Raw genomic sequence first — 16,939 nt, 5'->3', positions numbered from 1 at the left:
TAAAAAGTGGGATGGCAGGGGATTAAACAGTGCAATGCAGCAGCTAAAAAGGCCAATGCAATTTTAGGCTGCATTAATAAAAGTATAGTGTCTAGATCAAGGGAAGTAATAGTGCTACTCTGTTCTGCTTTGGTCAGACCCCACCTGGAATATTGTGTCCAGTTCTGGACACCACCATTCAAAAAAGATGTTGAGAAACTGGAGTGTGTCCAAAGGAGAGCGACTAAAATGGTGAAGGGTCTGGAAACCATGCTCTGTGAGGAGCAACTTAGGGAACTGGGGATGTTTAGTCTGGAGAAGAGAAGGTTAAGAGGTGATGTGATAGCTCTGTTTAAATATTTGAAGGGATGTCATATTGAGGAGGGAACAAGCTTATTTTCTGCTGCTCCAGAGAACAGGACCTGGAACAATGGATGCAAGCTACAGGAAAAGAGATTTCACCTCAACATTAGGAGAAACTTCCTGACAGTAAGGGCTGTTCGACAGTGGAGCACACTCCCTCAAAATGTAATGGAGTCTCCTTCCTTAGAGGTCTTTAAACAGAGGCTGGATGGCCATCTGTTGGGAATGCTTTGATTGAGAGTTCCTGCATGGCAGGGGGTTGGACTGGATGACCCTTGTGGTCACTTCCAACTCTCCGATTCTATGGCCCCATACAGACAGGCCAAAATAAAGCTGCTTCGGATCACTTTGGTGGTATGCTGTTTAAATGTTGCATGCATACTAAGAGTCCAGAAGCCACACCAAAGCCACGATCCAGTCCTAAGGATTGGAGTGCAGCTTTGGCGCAACTTCCAGACTCTTATTATGCATGCATCATTTAAACAACATACCTTCAAAGTGACCCGAAGCAGCTTTATTTTGGCCTGTCTGTAGGGGGCCTATGATTCTATGGCGGGATACAAACGGGCAGGGGAAGACATCTTGGAGGTGTATTCTGCTGAATATGGAGCCTCCAGACCGCCCACCCCGGGGGCGTGGCTCAGGAGATGGGGCTTCCACATGGGGGGCAGTGAAGACGCCTCACCTGGGGCCGTTTCTGACCTGCAGTTTCCAAACCGCCGCCTCGGAGGACGCTGCAAAGAGAGAGGCAGCTTCCTCATGGGCGGCCAAAAACGGGGCTTTTTTTTTCCTTTGCCGGCTGGCGGATGCGCAGCTGCGCAGCTGCAGCGCTAAGCAGCGGCAGCAGAAAGCCTATGGGCACATTTAAAGTGCCCAAGCCCCTTTAAAACTTTTTTCCCCGCTCTGCCCAAGAACAATGGTGGTCTCCTGCCAGCTGGTGATCAGCTGGTGTTAGCATCCTTGTCCACTTGCACTTTGCCAGTGTCACCAGCATCATGGATGCCTCCTCTCCTTTTGTCCCCGCGCTCTTGCTGAATCTGCAATGCACAGCCACAGCTGTCTCCGCTGCCACCGCTGTCCCCCTGCCATCCCCCATCACCTCCCTTGTACATATGTAAATATTTACAGTTTTAGCAGTTTTTATTGTTAGGTGAAAATGGCACAGGAATGTGTGTAGGGGCTCACTTTAAAGTCCAAACTTTCCAAGCAGCGCATGCGTACATGTTGCTCTAGGGTTAGGGTTAGGGTTAGGGTTAGGGTTAGGGTTACGAGTCTTAAAATGCGCTGCAGCTGTGCTGCAGCTTCCACACCTGCATGGCAGCTGACGCTGCAATTAAAGCCTGACTGCAAACTGCGCATGTTCCAGGACCCCGACTCATTATGCGACGCAGCTGACTCGGAGCTTTTAAATGGGCAACTTAAATTAGCGGAGTAGCAATTCTGGCGTACCGGTGCAGCAGCTTACAGACGGAGCTGCGCAGCTGCGCATCAAACGGAAAAGAAGCGGAGAAAAGCAGCACCTTTTTAATGCTGCCTCTTCCCGCTTCGGGCGTGCGGGGGGCGTGTTCATGGCGGCATTCAGGTAAGGCCCGTCTGAAGGCTCTACCTTCATGACGTCATGAATACACCCCCTTTTGCCCGTCTGTATCCCGCCAAAGATTCTATGTTCCTGACAAACTGGGGCAATTGGAGAGTATGCATGAGGCTTCTCTGATTATACGTCACAGGAGGAAGAATAAGCTAATACTAGTGCCTGAACAGATTGGGACTTCACACTAACCAAAGAGTTGGTTGAACAATGCAATTTCTCACACTGAATTACAAGCAAGAGTGGTAGCACAAATTCTCACACATCAGTCTGTATCCTATTGTTACTCTTGATTAGAGAAGATCCTTTAAATCAGTGGTCCACAAACTGTGCCCTTTAAGAGATTTTGGATTTCAACTCCCAGAAGCCTCAGCCATGTTGACAAACAGTCTGGCATTCTTGGAGCTGAAGTCCAAAATCCCTTAAAGAGCACAATTTGGGGATGACTACTTTAAATCAATGAGGCATACCTAATACAATTGACAATCAATTCTCCTCTTGAGACTAAATAATAGGATTCAGACATCCATCTGCCTGGCACTGGTAAAGTAGGTACCACTTCTCTTAATAGCTAGACAATGGTAGGGTACATGAGTACAAAATGGAACTAGGATAGTTGTTAGAGCTTATAGTAGTAGTAGAAGACCTTATGCTGGATCTAATTATTCTAACCCTTTCTGGTCTCAGTCTGCCAGTCACCATTATTGGCTTCATCCACATCAAAGTAGTCAACTAGGGTTACTAGTGTCAGGATTATTTATTTATTTACTATCCTGGGAATAACCCAGAAATCTCAAGGACAAAAATGGAGACATGTAAGTTTATGGCACGCAAATGGAATGGTACAAAAGGGGCCTGGAAGGGAATGAAACGAGTGGGGGATGCATTTTACTACACACCAGAACATCGAGAAGTCCACATTCCATTCCCCATCTGTCCCAGAGGAGGCAAATTTGAGAACTGTTCTGAATAGTTCTCAAAAATCACCTCCTCTGGAATGGATAAGGAATGGAACAGAATGGAATGGGGACTTCCGGTGGCATTTGGTGCCGTTCTGGTGAGCAGTAAAATGTGTTCCCCACTGTGCCCCACCTGTTCCGTTCCCTTTCCGGCCCCTTTTGTACCGTTCCATTTGCGTGCCAATAGCCCTATGTAATAAACTTACTAGTAAGGCCCCCTTGTGATGTCACTGGATGAGAGCCATTGTGATGTCATTAGTCATGATAGCTTAAATCTCGACCTGAAATGCACAAAGTGGGCCATTAAATCAAGAACACTAGGTCTAACAAGGGAATATAGATAAACACACACTTTTCAAAGAAGTTCTTGCACTGTGATTCCCCCAACTTACCCTGAGTACTTATAAAGAGGGACCAAGCCTTGCAATCTGGGATCCCTAGTGCTTTGCTGGTGACTCTAACTCTTCTCCCACAGTCCTGCCTTTGCTTCCCTGTCACAGTGTTGGACAGTGTCTGCAACTGGAACAGAAGCTGTGACAGGTGTTTATGGCCAACTGACATAATGGTACTAATGGAGTGTTATTGAGAAGTTTGGAAAGCACTAAAGAAGTGGGTTCTTTCAGAAGCTTAAATGTACTGGGGATTCATCACAATAGAAGCCTTCTTCCTCTTTTTGAGCTGAGCCCTGACAGCCTTCAATGCCATACTAAGGTAAATACAGGCCATTATGAGAATATCCTACGTGAAACATGTACTGTTTCTGCTTTTTGACCAATGACAGGGACCCAGCATCTGTCCATGGAGTAACATGCTTGAGCATCGTGGCAGTTGACCTTGCAAAGGGCCAGAGTAGGAGATATGTCAATATCAAGACTTCTTTGAAAGAAAGAAAGAAAGAAAGAAAGAAAGAAAGAAAGAAAGAAAGAATCTTGATTGACTTTATATTCTTTTGTGATGTAAAGGACAATCTGCAGGTAGCCCCCATTCTTCCCTTTACTGGTGATGATTCATCATCACACCTGAACTAGTCTGGCCCTAACCTCTTTTGTTTCTGCTTTATTTATTTATATCCTACTTTTCTCTCCATATGAGATCCACAGACGTTTTCAGTATAGGAAAAGAACAAAAACAAAATACAGTGGGATGGATAGCCCCATACACCCAGTACCTGCCTCCACAGTTGTGTTTGCTGAGAAGACACCCATCACAGTCTGTCATGTCAGATGGGGCTCCTGGCCACATGGGTATAGCCAGGTACCATTTCTGCCCTTATAGGCTATGTTGGGAATCTTTTCAACAGATGTGGCAGCAGAGACAGGTACAGAGCACATGGTGGGAGTGGATCTGTGAAGTGGCAGTAGGCAGGCATGCAAACAATCACTCAGCACTGCACTGGCCTGAAGACTGACACAGGGCAGGACCTGGGAAAAGAAAGCATGCTATCCTGCCTGTCTGCTTAGAGCCTAATTGATCTGACCTTGTTCTGAGCCAGGATCCCTGCCATACAAAAATCCCTGGTTTTCTAAGACTATAGCATTAGATCCTGGTTTAGCGTCATGTATAAACTGTACCATTTTAGCTATCTTGACATCACTTAATGGGATGACTTGCACAAAAATGGGGAAAGTTAATTTCATTATCTTAAAATCAAACTGCTTCAGCAAGTTAGGAATTATTTGGGAAATGAGTGGCATGAAGGAGTTTTTAATGCCTTCTTAAGCTTATATTCCAATAGTGTTTTTTTTTAAAGGAAAAGACTATAAAACACATTAGCACGTGGAATACATCAAAACCATAAATGCACATTACATTTTAAAACCTGGAACAAAGGCAGATAAAAATGAATAAGATACCAAGGTCAAAAGCCACTATAATCCAAATATCATAGTAGAACAAAGACACTTTCAGCTTGGTTTTTTTTTTTTTTTAACTTTTTGAAGAGCTTCTGACAAAGGATCACAATCTGAAAAAAAATATTTCTGGAAAACAACTGACAAGTACATTACTGAGATGTTTTTTAAAAAGTTTGAAACTAATTAGCATACCATCTAGACTTGAAAGAATACTTATTCACAATCTCTAGTTTAATGCTGTCACAATTATTCATTTGTGAGATATGTTTTGTTTTCTAGATTTCAGAAATTCAGAACTCCATAAAGAATAAGTACAGATCAAGCAACCTCACTTGCTGCCTTGTATGCCAGGCTCTCTCATCAGTTTCTGTGCCAGAGTGGTCAATACACCTCCACATTTATGTTTGGAGGCCCTCATCTGAAACAGCATCCCATTAAAGCCCTATATATTATGGGGATATGGATCTCAGCCAGACACTATCAGTGGCAACATCCCAGAATGTCATCCATTTGACTTGTCAAAGTTTGAACTGGAAGTGTATGCTTGTGAACACAGTTTAGCTAACATACTGTATACATACTTTTTCAACTACTGCAGTAATTTTTTTATTGAATATAGAAAGCCATAGGGACCATAGTTTACATAGTCCGAAAGAATATGAATTTTGTTCTGGGTGGTTGTTTATTTATTTATTACAAAATTTCTATCCTGCCTTTTCCCTGAAGTTTGTATCCAGCTCAAGAAGGCTAACAACAAATTTACCAATAAAACAAAATACAGTAAAAGAAGAAAAAAAAAATAACACAAACATGAAAACAAAGAAGAAAAACATCAATAAAATCATTGATGGCAAACCACTAAAGCCAACAGCAGCTTATTTGGAAGTCCATTTATGGGCCAAATGTTTCTCTAAATAAAAATGTATTTGCCTGCCAACAGAAGGTCAACAGAGATGATGCTCAGTGGGACTACCTTGGCAAATTGTTCCATGTCTGGAAGCAGCATAAAAGATCTTCTCTCAGATTGTACCAAAAGTGTTTAAAATGTGGGTAGGACAGAAAGCATTCCCTCCCCATGCATTTGGAATCTGGATAGATTCATTCTAATATGCAATAGGTGTGGAAACTTTCCAAACTCTACACTATGTTTTCTTCTTTTCTGTATAAAAGGGAGCCATGTATTAACCATCAGTAATATTCCTTGCAACATGATAAAAGCATGTGTTGTAAAATATGTACAAAGGAACCATTGCTTAAAAGTGAATACCATTGTTGTTGTTTTTAAATTTCACTACCATCTTTTGTTTTTATTCATTTTCTGGTTGGCTATAAACCAGTTTCTATAATCAGCATCCAAACAGCTTGTGGGGAAGAAATCACATTGATGCTAACAAAGCATTCACTTAGTGCTTAATGTTTACCCTGAACTACAATAACTTTACCTAGAAGTTAACAAGTCATGGGTTTCAATAGCAGTGCTGATATTACTCAGAGGAGAAAGCAACTATAAAAACCAAAACTGTGAAAGAGTAGCTGTAGTCTCTGTGGAGTTTATCAGACAAGAGAAACTGGAAGTATAATCCAATGGCAATCTGAACGCAATCATGGGGTTTCACGTTATTGTGTGATAGACTGCCACACGCAAATTCAGGCAATGGCATGCTATTTTCGGGCAATGGGAAGCCAGTTCGAACACAATGCGCATTCATGTAATTGCGCTAAACTAGTGACTTTAAGTAAATGAGTTGTGGCCCCACTTTCTTTTCATTCAAATTTAAGAAAAATTCCTCCCATTTGATAAACTCCGAGGTGAGGTCTGAACAGTAAAGTCCAGTCTGGAAGTACTGTTTGGCTGCAAACTTTCAGGTCAGCCTAAAACATCAATTTTGGATTTCTAAATAGTGTTATTGCTAAAAGCTGAAGGATGATATCTGTGGATGAAATCTAATGATGATAAATTAAATGAAAATAGATGAGCTGGACTCTTATTTCTGGTTTGAACACAAAGGATGGGAAATTTCATTTGCTTGGATCCTCATGATGCTGGATTGCAGCCTTTTATAGTATTTTGCACCATTGTCAGTTTTGAAAGAGTTGTCAGAAACAACAACAACATGTTTATCAAATGTCAGGAAATCCCAAAGAGGTGACTCATAGAAGCAAAGGAATCTTTGAAGTTCAGCATTTTCTGCTATAATCCAGCATCTCCTCAGCATAAATATCTGCATGTAGAGATCTGCTGCACGAGCATTATACAATCTCCAGGCAGAATAGTGACATTGCACAACACAGAATCATAGAATCATAGAATGGTAGAGTTGGAAGAGACCTCAAGGGCCATCCAGTCCAACCCCCTGCTATGCAGGAACTTGCAATCAAAGCAGTCCCAACAGATGGCCATCCAGCCTCTGTTTAAAGACCTCCAAAGAAGGAGACTCCACCACTCTCTGAGGGAGCATGTTCCACTGTCAGACAGCTCTTACTATCAGGAAGTTCCTCCTAATGTTTAGGTGGAATCTCTTTTCCTGTAGTTTGAATCCATTACTCTGGGTCTTATTCTCTGGAGCAGCAAAAAAGAAGTTCACTCCATCCTCAGTATGATACCACTTCAAATATTGAAAAGGGTTATTGTACCACCTCTTAATCATCTCTTCTCCAGGCTAAACATACCCAGATCCTAAAACCTCTCTTTGTAGGGCATGGTTTCCAGACCCCTCACCATTTTTGGTCACCCACCTCTGGACACACTCTAACTTGTCAACATCCTTTTTGAATTGTGGTTCTCAAACTAGACACAGTATTCCAGATGAGGCCTTTTTGTCCAAAGCAAAATAGAGTGGCACTATTACTCCCCTTGATCTAATAATAATAATAATAATAATAATAATAATAATAATAATAATAATTTGTTTTATTTATATACCGCTATTCCAAAGATCATTGCGGTGAACAGCAAGTAAGCTAATTAGCAAGTAAGCTAATTTGCCCCCAACAGTCTGGGTACTCATTTTAGCGATCTTGGAAGGATGCTAGCCTGAGTCGAGCTTGGGCCCTTTTGCTGGTCTTGAACTCGCAACCTTGTGGTTTTGAGTAAATGGCTGCAGTACAGGCATTTAACCACTGCGCCACCAGGGCTCAATATAAGTATAGTGTCCAGGGCTAGACACTATACTTATATTGATGTAGCCTAGAATCACATTGGTCTTTTTAGATGCTGCAACACCCTGTTGACTCATGTTCAACTTATAGTCTACTGGGACTCCTAGATCCCTTTCACATGTTAAGCCAGGTATCCCCCATCCTATATCTATGCATTTCATTTTTTCTGCCTAAGTGCAGTACCTTACATTTCTTCCTGTTGAAATTGATTTTGGTAGTTTTGGACCAGCTTTCTAATCTATTAAGGTGGTTTTGAATATGGATGCTCTTCTCTGGGGTATTAGCTATTTCTCCTAATTTGGTGTCATCTGCAAATTTGATAAGCATGCCCTCTATTCCTTCATCCAAGTCATTGATAAAGATGTTGAATAGCACTGGGCCCAGGACAGAACCCTGTGGCACCCCACTGGTGACTTCTTTCCAGGATGAAAAGGAGCCATTGTTGAGCACCCTTTGGGTTCAGCCATGTCAACATGCTGTTGTGGAAGATGAAACCTTAGTGCTCAGCTACACTATGTAGCCTTGTTATATGTACAACTTCACTTCTGCCACTGTACAATAGCAAATAATTTGCTCCACATCCATAGCATGACTTACACATCTATATGTCACTAACAGATTGCCAGCCATCATGTGCAAAAAAATAAATAATAAATAAAATGCATAGAGGATTTTGTCTGCACATTAAAAAAAATGGCTTGTGAAAGGGAGGGGGTGTGTCTTTTTTCAGAAAACAGCATTTGCTGTGAAGAGAAGAAGTTTCCTGAATGGAAAAATGTCATTTGTGTGTAGAAATTGTATATTCTGTGCAACCCCACCACATTTTTTCCCTATAAAGTAAGTTGTGAAGTGGGAATATACTTCAAAAATTGCTCAGTTTTCAATGACTTTTTCATAAGGAGAAAAATGATACATATATTTGTTCTTGCTTTATAAGAAGAAGAAAAATTGAAAGATTTGCATCCCTGATCTATACATATACAATTGTGGTATTACTGTCCTTATTCTAACACCATAGATAAAATTAAAATTATATTGGGTGTATAAACACTGTAGAAATAATGTAGTTTGACATCAATTTAAATATTGTAGCTCCATTCTATGGAATCCTGGAATTTGTAGTTTAGCCTTCTCTGCAAAGAGTGCTGGTGCTTCACAAAACTACCAATTCTATAGGATGGAGTTATGACAGTTAAACTAGTGTCAAACTGCATTATTTCTATAGTATAGATGTACCTTTTGATCCAAATGAGAATGTCCAGCTCTTCAAATTTGTTATCCCTTAGTACAGGAATGGGAAACTTAGTGCAATTGGATCAGATCAGAGGCTGTCTATGAAACAGTTGGATGTCAGAGTAGCCTTCTGCACCATAGATTCCTGCCAGTGTGCAGGGCAAAGTCTCTCTTTCCCATGTGGAAGTAAAAGAACAATGTGGAATAGAATTACTATAGCAGTGTTTCATAGCTTTTGAGTGGACTTTGGACCACACTTATATTTCTAGTTTGGGATGTCCTATACCTCCTCTTTCTGTAATCTCTATAATCACTCCCTTTTTGTAACTGATTTCATAACTATCATTTACTATAAAAATTTTAATTACATTTAAACAACAGAATGAAGTACGAAAATAAAAAAATACACATTCAATACCCATTCAATAACTTATAGATTCTTAACCACACACACACAAAATCTCTACCAGCCTAACCCTAACTAAATTATACAATTCCACCCCTTAATCCCTTCAACTTCCTCCCCAGTTTAAAACTATAAGTATAAAACAATAAGACTGCAAGACTATTTACACCATCAACATAACCTAAGTAATACAACAAACGCAAGTAAAACTTGACTTCCCACATCCCCAGTCTAACAGTATCAATGCTCAATAGATATGTTTTCTCAAAAACATTTTTTTTTAAAAAATGGCTACTTTTGACCTAGCAGAAATAAACAAAGTTGTTTCAGATGTCCAAGTCTGTAACCAGGTCTTCCCATACAGCCAAAATTGTCCACTTATTTTTTTCTTTAATCAGCTTTAACAATTTGTCCATTTCAGCCAACTCCAATCATGATTATTTTCTATAATCCACGTATTGGAATTATTATTTTCACTCAGACTGAACAGACCTTCATCAATGCTCAGGTGCAATCCTGCAATAACAAGAAAGGTATTTAAAACCAAACAAAAATATTCAAAAGAGGAAGGGAGGCTAGTTGCAGTCACTCCCTTTGGAACTCTGTCATTGTCCAGTACTGTCAGAGAACCATCTGGCAGGTCCTTTTGATTTGTATGTCTCTGTGGGGTTATGTAGAAGGGGGGGGGGGGGAGCAAAACATAATGAGTGAAGGTGACATAAATTTGTCAGGTAACGTGGTGATGACAAGTTGATGGAAAGAGAGTGTAAACTACACTGTTTAACTTGTGTATAAAACAGGTACATTGCAAAATCTGTTTAAAAAGCACAAATTGTCTCAAAAATGAAATATAAATGATTTAATGAGACATAGAAAGATTGATTTCTAATGTTTAATTGGGAAGGAATACAGCACACATATAATGCAGATACAACACTAACCAAAGAAATCTGTGGGCTTCTCGCATTAGAATGCTATAGAGCATAAGCATATATTTGTCCACACCTAAAGAAAGCAGTAAATAAAATATAAAATAACAATCACTTATTGTTGCATAAGGTCCTGGAAGAAGATTGTAAAACTATTGTTGCAGGCTGTGTGGCATACACAACTTTGTTTTCCAACAGAGAAAAACAGGCAGAGAATTCACAAGCAACAGCTGGGAAGCTGCCCCTGATGCCTCTGGTGTTTGCTGTCTGAGATAGTTGCCTTACCATGCCTAATGATAAGTCAGTCTGTATTGTGGGATCTAAAAGGATAAATGTGAGCAGTTGTTTAGCATGGCTTATAGTTGGTAGCCATATGCTGGGCTAGCCAGGTCTGAGCTTTGAACAAGAAACAGAAGTAAAAAGATGAGACACAATGTGAGACAGTAATGCATGTTAGCCAGCGAGTATTTCAAATGGAACACTGACGAGCAATAGGCCATAACAATGAGAAACATTGATGTGCAATGGCCAGCAAGTTATGTTCTCTAAATGGAAAATTGACAAATAACAGAACTGAATAATGCATAATAGATGGCCAGGTTATAACTGTTATTTGAAGGAGAAACTGAAAAGCAATAGCCGAACACCATGTGGAACAGCCATTGGTGCTTTCAGTAGGGGATGAGGAAACAGGGCAGATATCAGAAATTTGTCAACACTGTGTGAACATGCAATGTTAGATGGTAACATCTGGGAAAAGCAGCAATACATGTGAGAAACTATGTGAAATGCTCATGCACTCCCAGAATAAGCACCAGAGTTACGAGTGCTTAAGAATAAGCACTCATGTAGTTCAAAGATGTACCCTCAGCCTCAGATGTCCTCCACTGCCCCTCAGTTAAATTGTGTATCTTCTAATGTGGAGGACAACAAAGTTCAGATTTGTCACATTTTATTTTATTTTCTAATTTATTTTATTTTGGTTTATTCTTGCCAGAAATCTAAGGTTCACCAACAGGAACTAACACAGAAAGGTGTCTTAAGGAAGAGACTATGACTTACACAGGAGTGTCTCATGCATACAAATATACTGTGAATACACAAATACACAGACATTTGGGTAATTATGGATCAGGAATTCTAAAGACTAAATCAAATTGCTAGTTCCAAAACTACCTTAGACTCACTGAATCATTTATGTTTATCACACTATACTCTTAAAGTGCTACTATTCCACTTTGACTCCTCTAGCTGCCTCCTGTTGCATTCTGGGATTTGCAGTTTTAAGGAGGAGTATTTAGAATTCTCAGGCAGAATTCTAAATACCCCTCCTTAAAACTGCCAATCCCAGAATGCAACAGGAGGCAGCTAGAGGAGTCAAAGTGGAATAGTAGCACTTTAAGAGTATAGTGTGATAAACATCACTGAGATTTTACTATGTGTGGTCTTACCATTCAGCAATTAATTTAATGGGTCTGTGCTGGAAGGAACTGGAAGCTAAATTTAGGCCAAACACTCTCATTTTGACCTAAACATTCTATTAGTGTGTTCATTAGAGAAATGATAGTAGATTTCCAATGTCTTCTGCTCATACATCTATGGAATCAACCAAATGATCCCCACAGGGCTGAATAAATGGGACTTAACAAAATAGACATCACATGAATAGTCATGCTAGGTGTGTGGGGGTGGGGGGTGGGGGGGGAAGCTGTTGCCACTAACAGGGAGAATGGCTTTCCAATTATCAACTGTGTAACCAGTGGCATCAGTAGGGTTGGCGTCACCCATTGAGATAACTCATGATGTCATCCCCCCTCCATTGACTTCCTCCCATATCACATCATCATAGCAAAACCTTAGTATAGTGGGCCCTTGGTATCCATGGGTGATCCATTTCAGACCCTCACCACCACCACGGATACCAAAATCCACAGATGCTCAAGTCTGCGTTGTCCCCAAAGGAGGAAGGATGGAGGGAAGGATGGAGGGAAAAAGGGGAGGGAACAGTCTCGCATGCTCTCTTTCTCTCTTTCTCCCATCTGTGAACTGCTGTTGGCTGGGTCAGGAGAGAGGGAGGGAGAAAAGAAGGAGGAGAGGGAAGGAGCAGTTGCTCCTGCCCCAAGATGGTGGATGAGGAGGTGCCACTCCTCCAATCCCAGAGCATTGACTGTGGCAGCAGCAGCCACAGCACTCCATCCATGGGCAGTTAATTCAATTCCACAGAAAGCCCCGAGCCCACAGGAGCACCAGTGGTGCGGTGTGGCATGGCTGATAGCACTGGGCTGGGCTCAGCTGCACAACCACCAAGGTAGCCAGCAGAGAAGCACTTCTTCTTATCTGGGAGAGAGCCATCGAAGATGAGGTAGTGGAGGCCCTGAAGGTGGATGAAGAGGCTGCAGTGAAGGTGGCAGAGGGAGGGAGGGATGGAGCTGCCCCAAGAGTGTTTTGTTTGTGCATAGCTGAAATTGAAACTGAAACAAGAAGCAGAGTTTTCTGGGTGAAAGAAGAGTGCTTTGTGCAGTCCATGGTTAAAAAAAAAAATCATTTTTTTGTTATTTGATTTAAAAGTAAAAGTGAAAAAGAGGTGCAATTTTTCTGCTCATGCTGTTAGCTGCAAGAAAAGGTGGGGAGAGGGAACAGGCAAGACACGCACCGCCACTGGGCACAATGTGGGCTTGCTCTCCATGGATGCTTAAATCCATGGGTGGCAAGTCTATGAATACCAAGGGCCCACTGTAATGTTTTTTGTACTAATCTTACTCATAAATCATAATTCCCATATGTCACTGAATGAAATGGCAATAGTTGTGGCATAAGCAACAAATAAAGTTAAAATTATACATTTAAATTTCAATATTATAAACACAGCCTAAATGCAGATAGTTTCATGTGACTAAAGGGGGAAATGTGTGAAAAAAGTAAAAATTTGGTAAGGTGTGATGTTTTTAAAGAAAAATTGAAAAAGTAAAAATTAAGAAAGAAAAAAAAAGATCTGAAGCTTGTTTTTCTCTGACCACTTAGCCTCACGCCACTCACACCTTCTATTTAACTGAACTTCAAGATTTTAAAGGGATGTGAGAGAATGCCACTGTCAAAAGACAGATATTCGAGGACCAGTGAAATCACCCCCCATAAGGTGTCACCCAGTGCAGTCCACATAACTAGGTGACACTCCTGTGTGTACCAAAACGATGCTTTTTACAGTCTCCTGGCTTAACTGCTATCCACCAACAGGTAGTTTTACCTAGGGAACCAGTTCATTCACCATTGCAAGTTGTCTTCATGGATTACCACACATTCTTTCCTAGAGGTTCTTAAAATTTAGAAAATTTCAGAAATAGGAATTTAACGTATCTGAAAATGTGTGTTTTACTCTGAGTTTATAGCCAGTAAAGGCTTTACAGTATGTTAATTACTATATAAACTCATGTATAGGTGTAGAAATTTTAGTTAAAAAACTGACTAAAAATTTGCTCAAATGACACACACTTCCAATGCAGCCTAAAGCCACCCTGAAGCCATGCTCCGGTCTTTTGGATTGGAGCTAAAAAGAGCCGGGATAATCTGACACCTGGTGACACAGATTGGGTCCTGCGGTCACAGACCTCTTTTTAATCAAGCCATGTGGTCTCCATGGACCTGATCTGCTTGTGGCTAGAGCAGACTCAGACTGCTCTTTTTCACCCTTCTGCTCTAGCCCTATGTTTGTCAGCTTTTCTGGGTTAAAATCAGCAAAGTTGTCACACTGAATTTTAAGCTGTAATCACTGCTAATGTAGGGGCTAAACAGACCACCCCTTTCAGTGCCAGATAGGGGCTGAAGCAACTACATGCCATGGCCCCAATCTGGCCTTTCCGCAATGCAAAAAGAAGCCACAAAAAATGGCTCCTTTTTGTGCCACAGAAAGGGCACAATAGCCACCGGTGCCATGGCTTTTTAGGTGTTCCTTTGGGGCTGTGTCATCTGGACATAGCACCAGAGGAGTGCTGTGATGCCAACCGCCTTGTGGTGGGACATGTGGCATCACACCGGCATGAGGGCTGAGTTGGGGCATGCATCGTGTGGCTGCCACACCCCCACTCCACCCCAGTGCCAGCCTTTATGGCTGATCTGTCGAGGCTGGTGGTCACCATTTAGTTTGCTTTTCATTCCTTTTGACATGCACATATTTTCTTAGCCCTGCCATTGCCTGGTCACTTTTCCCACACATCACACAGCCTGATTTACCATAAGTCTCTCCTAATCCACTCGGTCTTTAGGGTGAGCACAAACAGTTATGACTGCTGGAATTTTGTATGGGGGTCTTTTTTGTCATTGTTTTCCTTTGTTTCCTTTACATCCTGTGTTACATGCCCCTACATTTTATCCTAAACCTATCCATGAGTCATAGCAAAATTAATAATTTTGGCCCCAAAACCTGTTCTTGATTTATATGTGAGGTTGATTTATAGTCAAATTTATATGGTACACTAAGTACTTTCCAACATGGCATGGTTTTTGAAAGTTTTTGGTAATTGTAAAAATGTTTGTTCCTTTTCATATAATCTAGCATAGTGGAAGTAGGTGTCACCTAAAACATGTTTCACTCTCTCTCAGAAAATCTGTAACTGTGAACAGAATCAGATGCCAGTGACTTTGATACATTACTTACAAACTTCTGAAGGAATGTGTGTGAGAGAGAAAGATGAGGAAATCTATGGTGTTTTTTTTTTAAATCAAATATAGGAATTGATTAAATACTGCATTTGAGAAGCATCTGGTGATTGTGGGAAACAGGAAGCTGTCCTAGATAAGCCTTTGCTCTGATCTTACAGGGATGGGCAAGAAGAATAAATGCTAAAGCTTTCATGACAGAAATGTGATGCCAGTTTGACAATGGTTTCTGACTGATTGGTTATTTGGCACCTGGCAGTAACAATCAACATTTCACAGTTTCCAGCAATCTGCCAGTTCAGCCATCCAAAAGGATGTTACTGGAGTCTGCCCCATTCTGTTCATTCTCCCATCTGCTCTGCATTTTCCTAGATGTGATATAAAAAAGCAGAGTACCATAAAAACCAAGACTGTAGCTCAAGAGAAAAGCAGCTGAATCCAATTGGGGGTGGGGGGGATGGGTGGCTCCAATGTCAGTATACACTCCAGGTCGTAGCCCAGATTTTAAAGGAATATCGAAAGGATGACTCCTTCTTTCTAAAGATGTTGACTGTTTTGGATAGTTCCTTTAAAGTTTGGGTTAAAACCTAGAGTATATTCACCACCCTACTCTCCTCTCCATGAGGAAGATGCTTCATAACAAATCAGACCACTGGTGTATCTACTTCTTTGTTAGATTACAAATCAGGAACTTAGAGAAAGGATGGGAAGTATATTCTAAAATATTCATAAAATGGTGAAAAAAACATGTTTCTCTGGTACTGAGAAACCCTAGCAAGGAGAATCCTGGACTGATGAGAATCTTAACAATTCAGGCCTTATTGTGCGCAAAATTTGCACATGATTGGTTTGTGCAGAAAACAGTATTTTCTGCACAGAAAAGAAAATAATATTTCTATACAGAAATATTATTTTATGCACAAGGCAGAAAGCTTTCTGTGAGGTTCTGCATGAATGTGTCATTAATAGACCCCCTTTTTGGGTACGACAAATAGCATATAAGCCCATATTCAACAAATGCCTTCTTAGGAACAACCCCAATGTTGATACTCTCAAATTGGGCACAGGGGGATCTTCTGTTGCCTCCTTATGTATCCTGTCCCTAACAACCCCTCCAATCCTACCATGTAAATGAGATTCTTTGAAAAATAATAAAAATTATATATCTAGATTCTCTGAAACGCAATCCAAAAACCTTCCCTTAACTCATTCCTCAAGTAATAGGCCATTACCCAGTCTGCAGAGAGGTACAAGAGCACACCCAGACTATCCAACTTAATAGAGCAGGGTCCCTTTGGAAGAAGGAGGCATCCCTAGACCCCACTTTCCGGAGTGGTGGTCCCTATTACCACCTGCCTCTTTTCCTTTTGGGCAGTTCCAAAAGGAATGGGAACCACTACAAACAGAACAAGGACAGCTACAAATAGAACAAGGGCAGCAAGCACAAGCACTGCACCCCAAATTTCCAACATAACTTACTTTGTGGACTACAAACCACCTGGCTCTGTCTTAGCACTTGTCCAAACTGGTCCTTTTGAACAGTATGACCACTGTGGGCCCTCACTTTGAGTTGGGCACACAAATTGGTCCCTTCCCTGTTCTACTTCCACCAGCAAGCCTACAAAATGTAGGCTACAAAGGCTTTCGGGCTTATGGTGGGCCTGTACTCTTGAACAGGCACTATGTGAATGAGTGTTTGGTGATTTGGGCTGCTGCCACACTGCAGAATTAATGCAGTTTGACACCGCTATAACTGGCATTGCCCCATCCTATGGAATCCTGAGATCTGTAGTTTGTTTTGGCACAAGAGTTTGTTA

The sequence above is a fragment of the Sceloporus occidentalis genome, unplaced genomic scaffold, assembly GCF_023333645.1.
Source record: "Sceloporus occidentalis isolate IW3139 unplaced genomic scaffold, rSceOcc1.0.p SCAF_4, whole genome shotgun sequence".
In the NCBI taxonomy this organism is placed as follows: domain Eukaryota; kingdom Metazoa; phylum Chordata; class Lepidosauria; order Squamata; family Phrynosomatidae; genus Sceloporus; species Sceloporus occidentalis.
Note: the sequence above shows the minus strand (reverse complement) of the source record.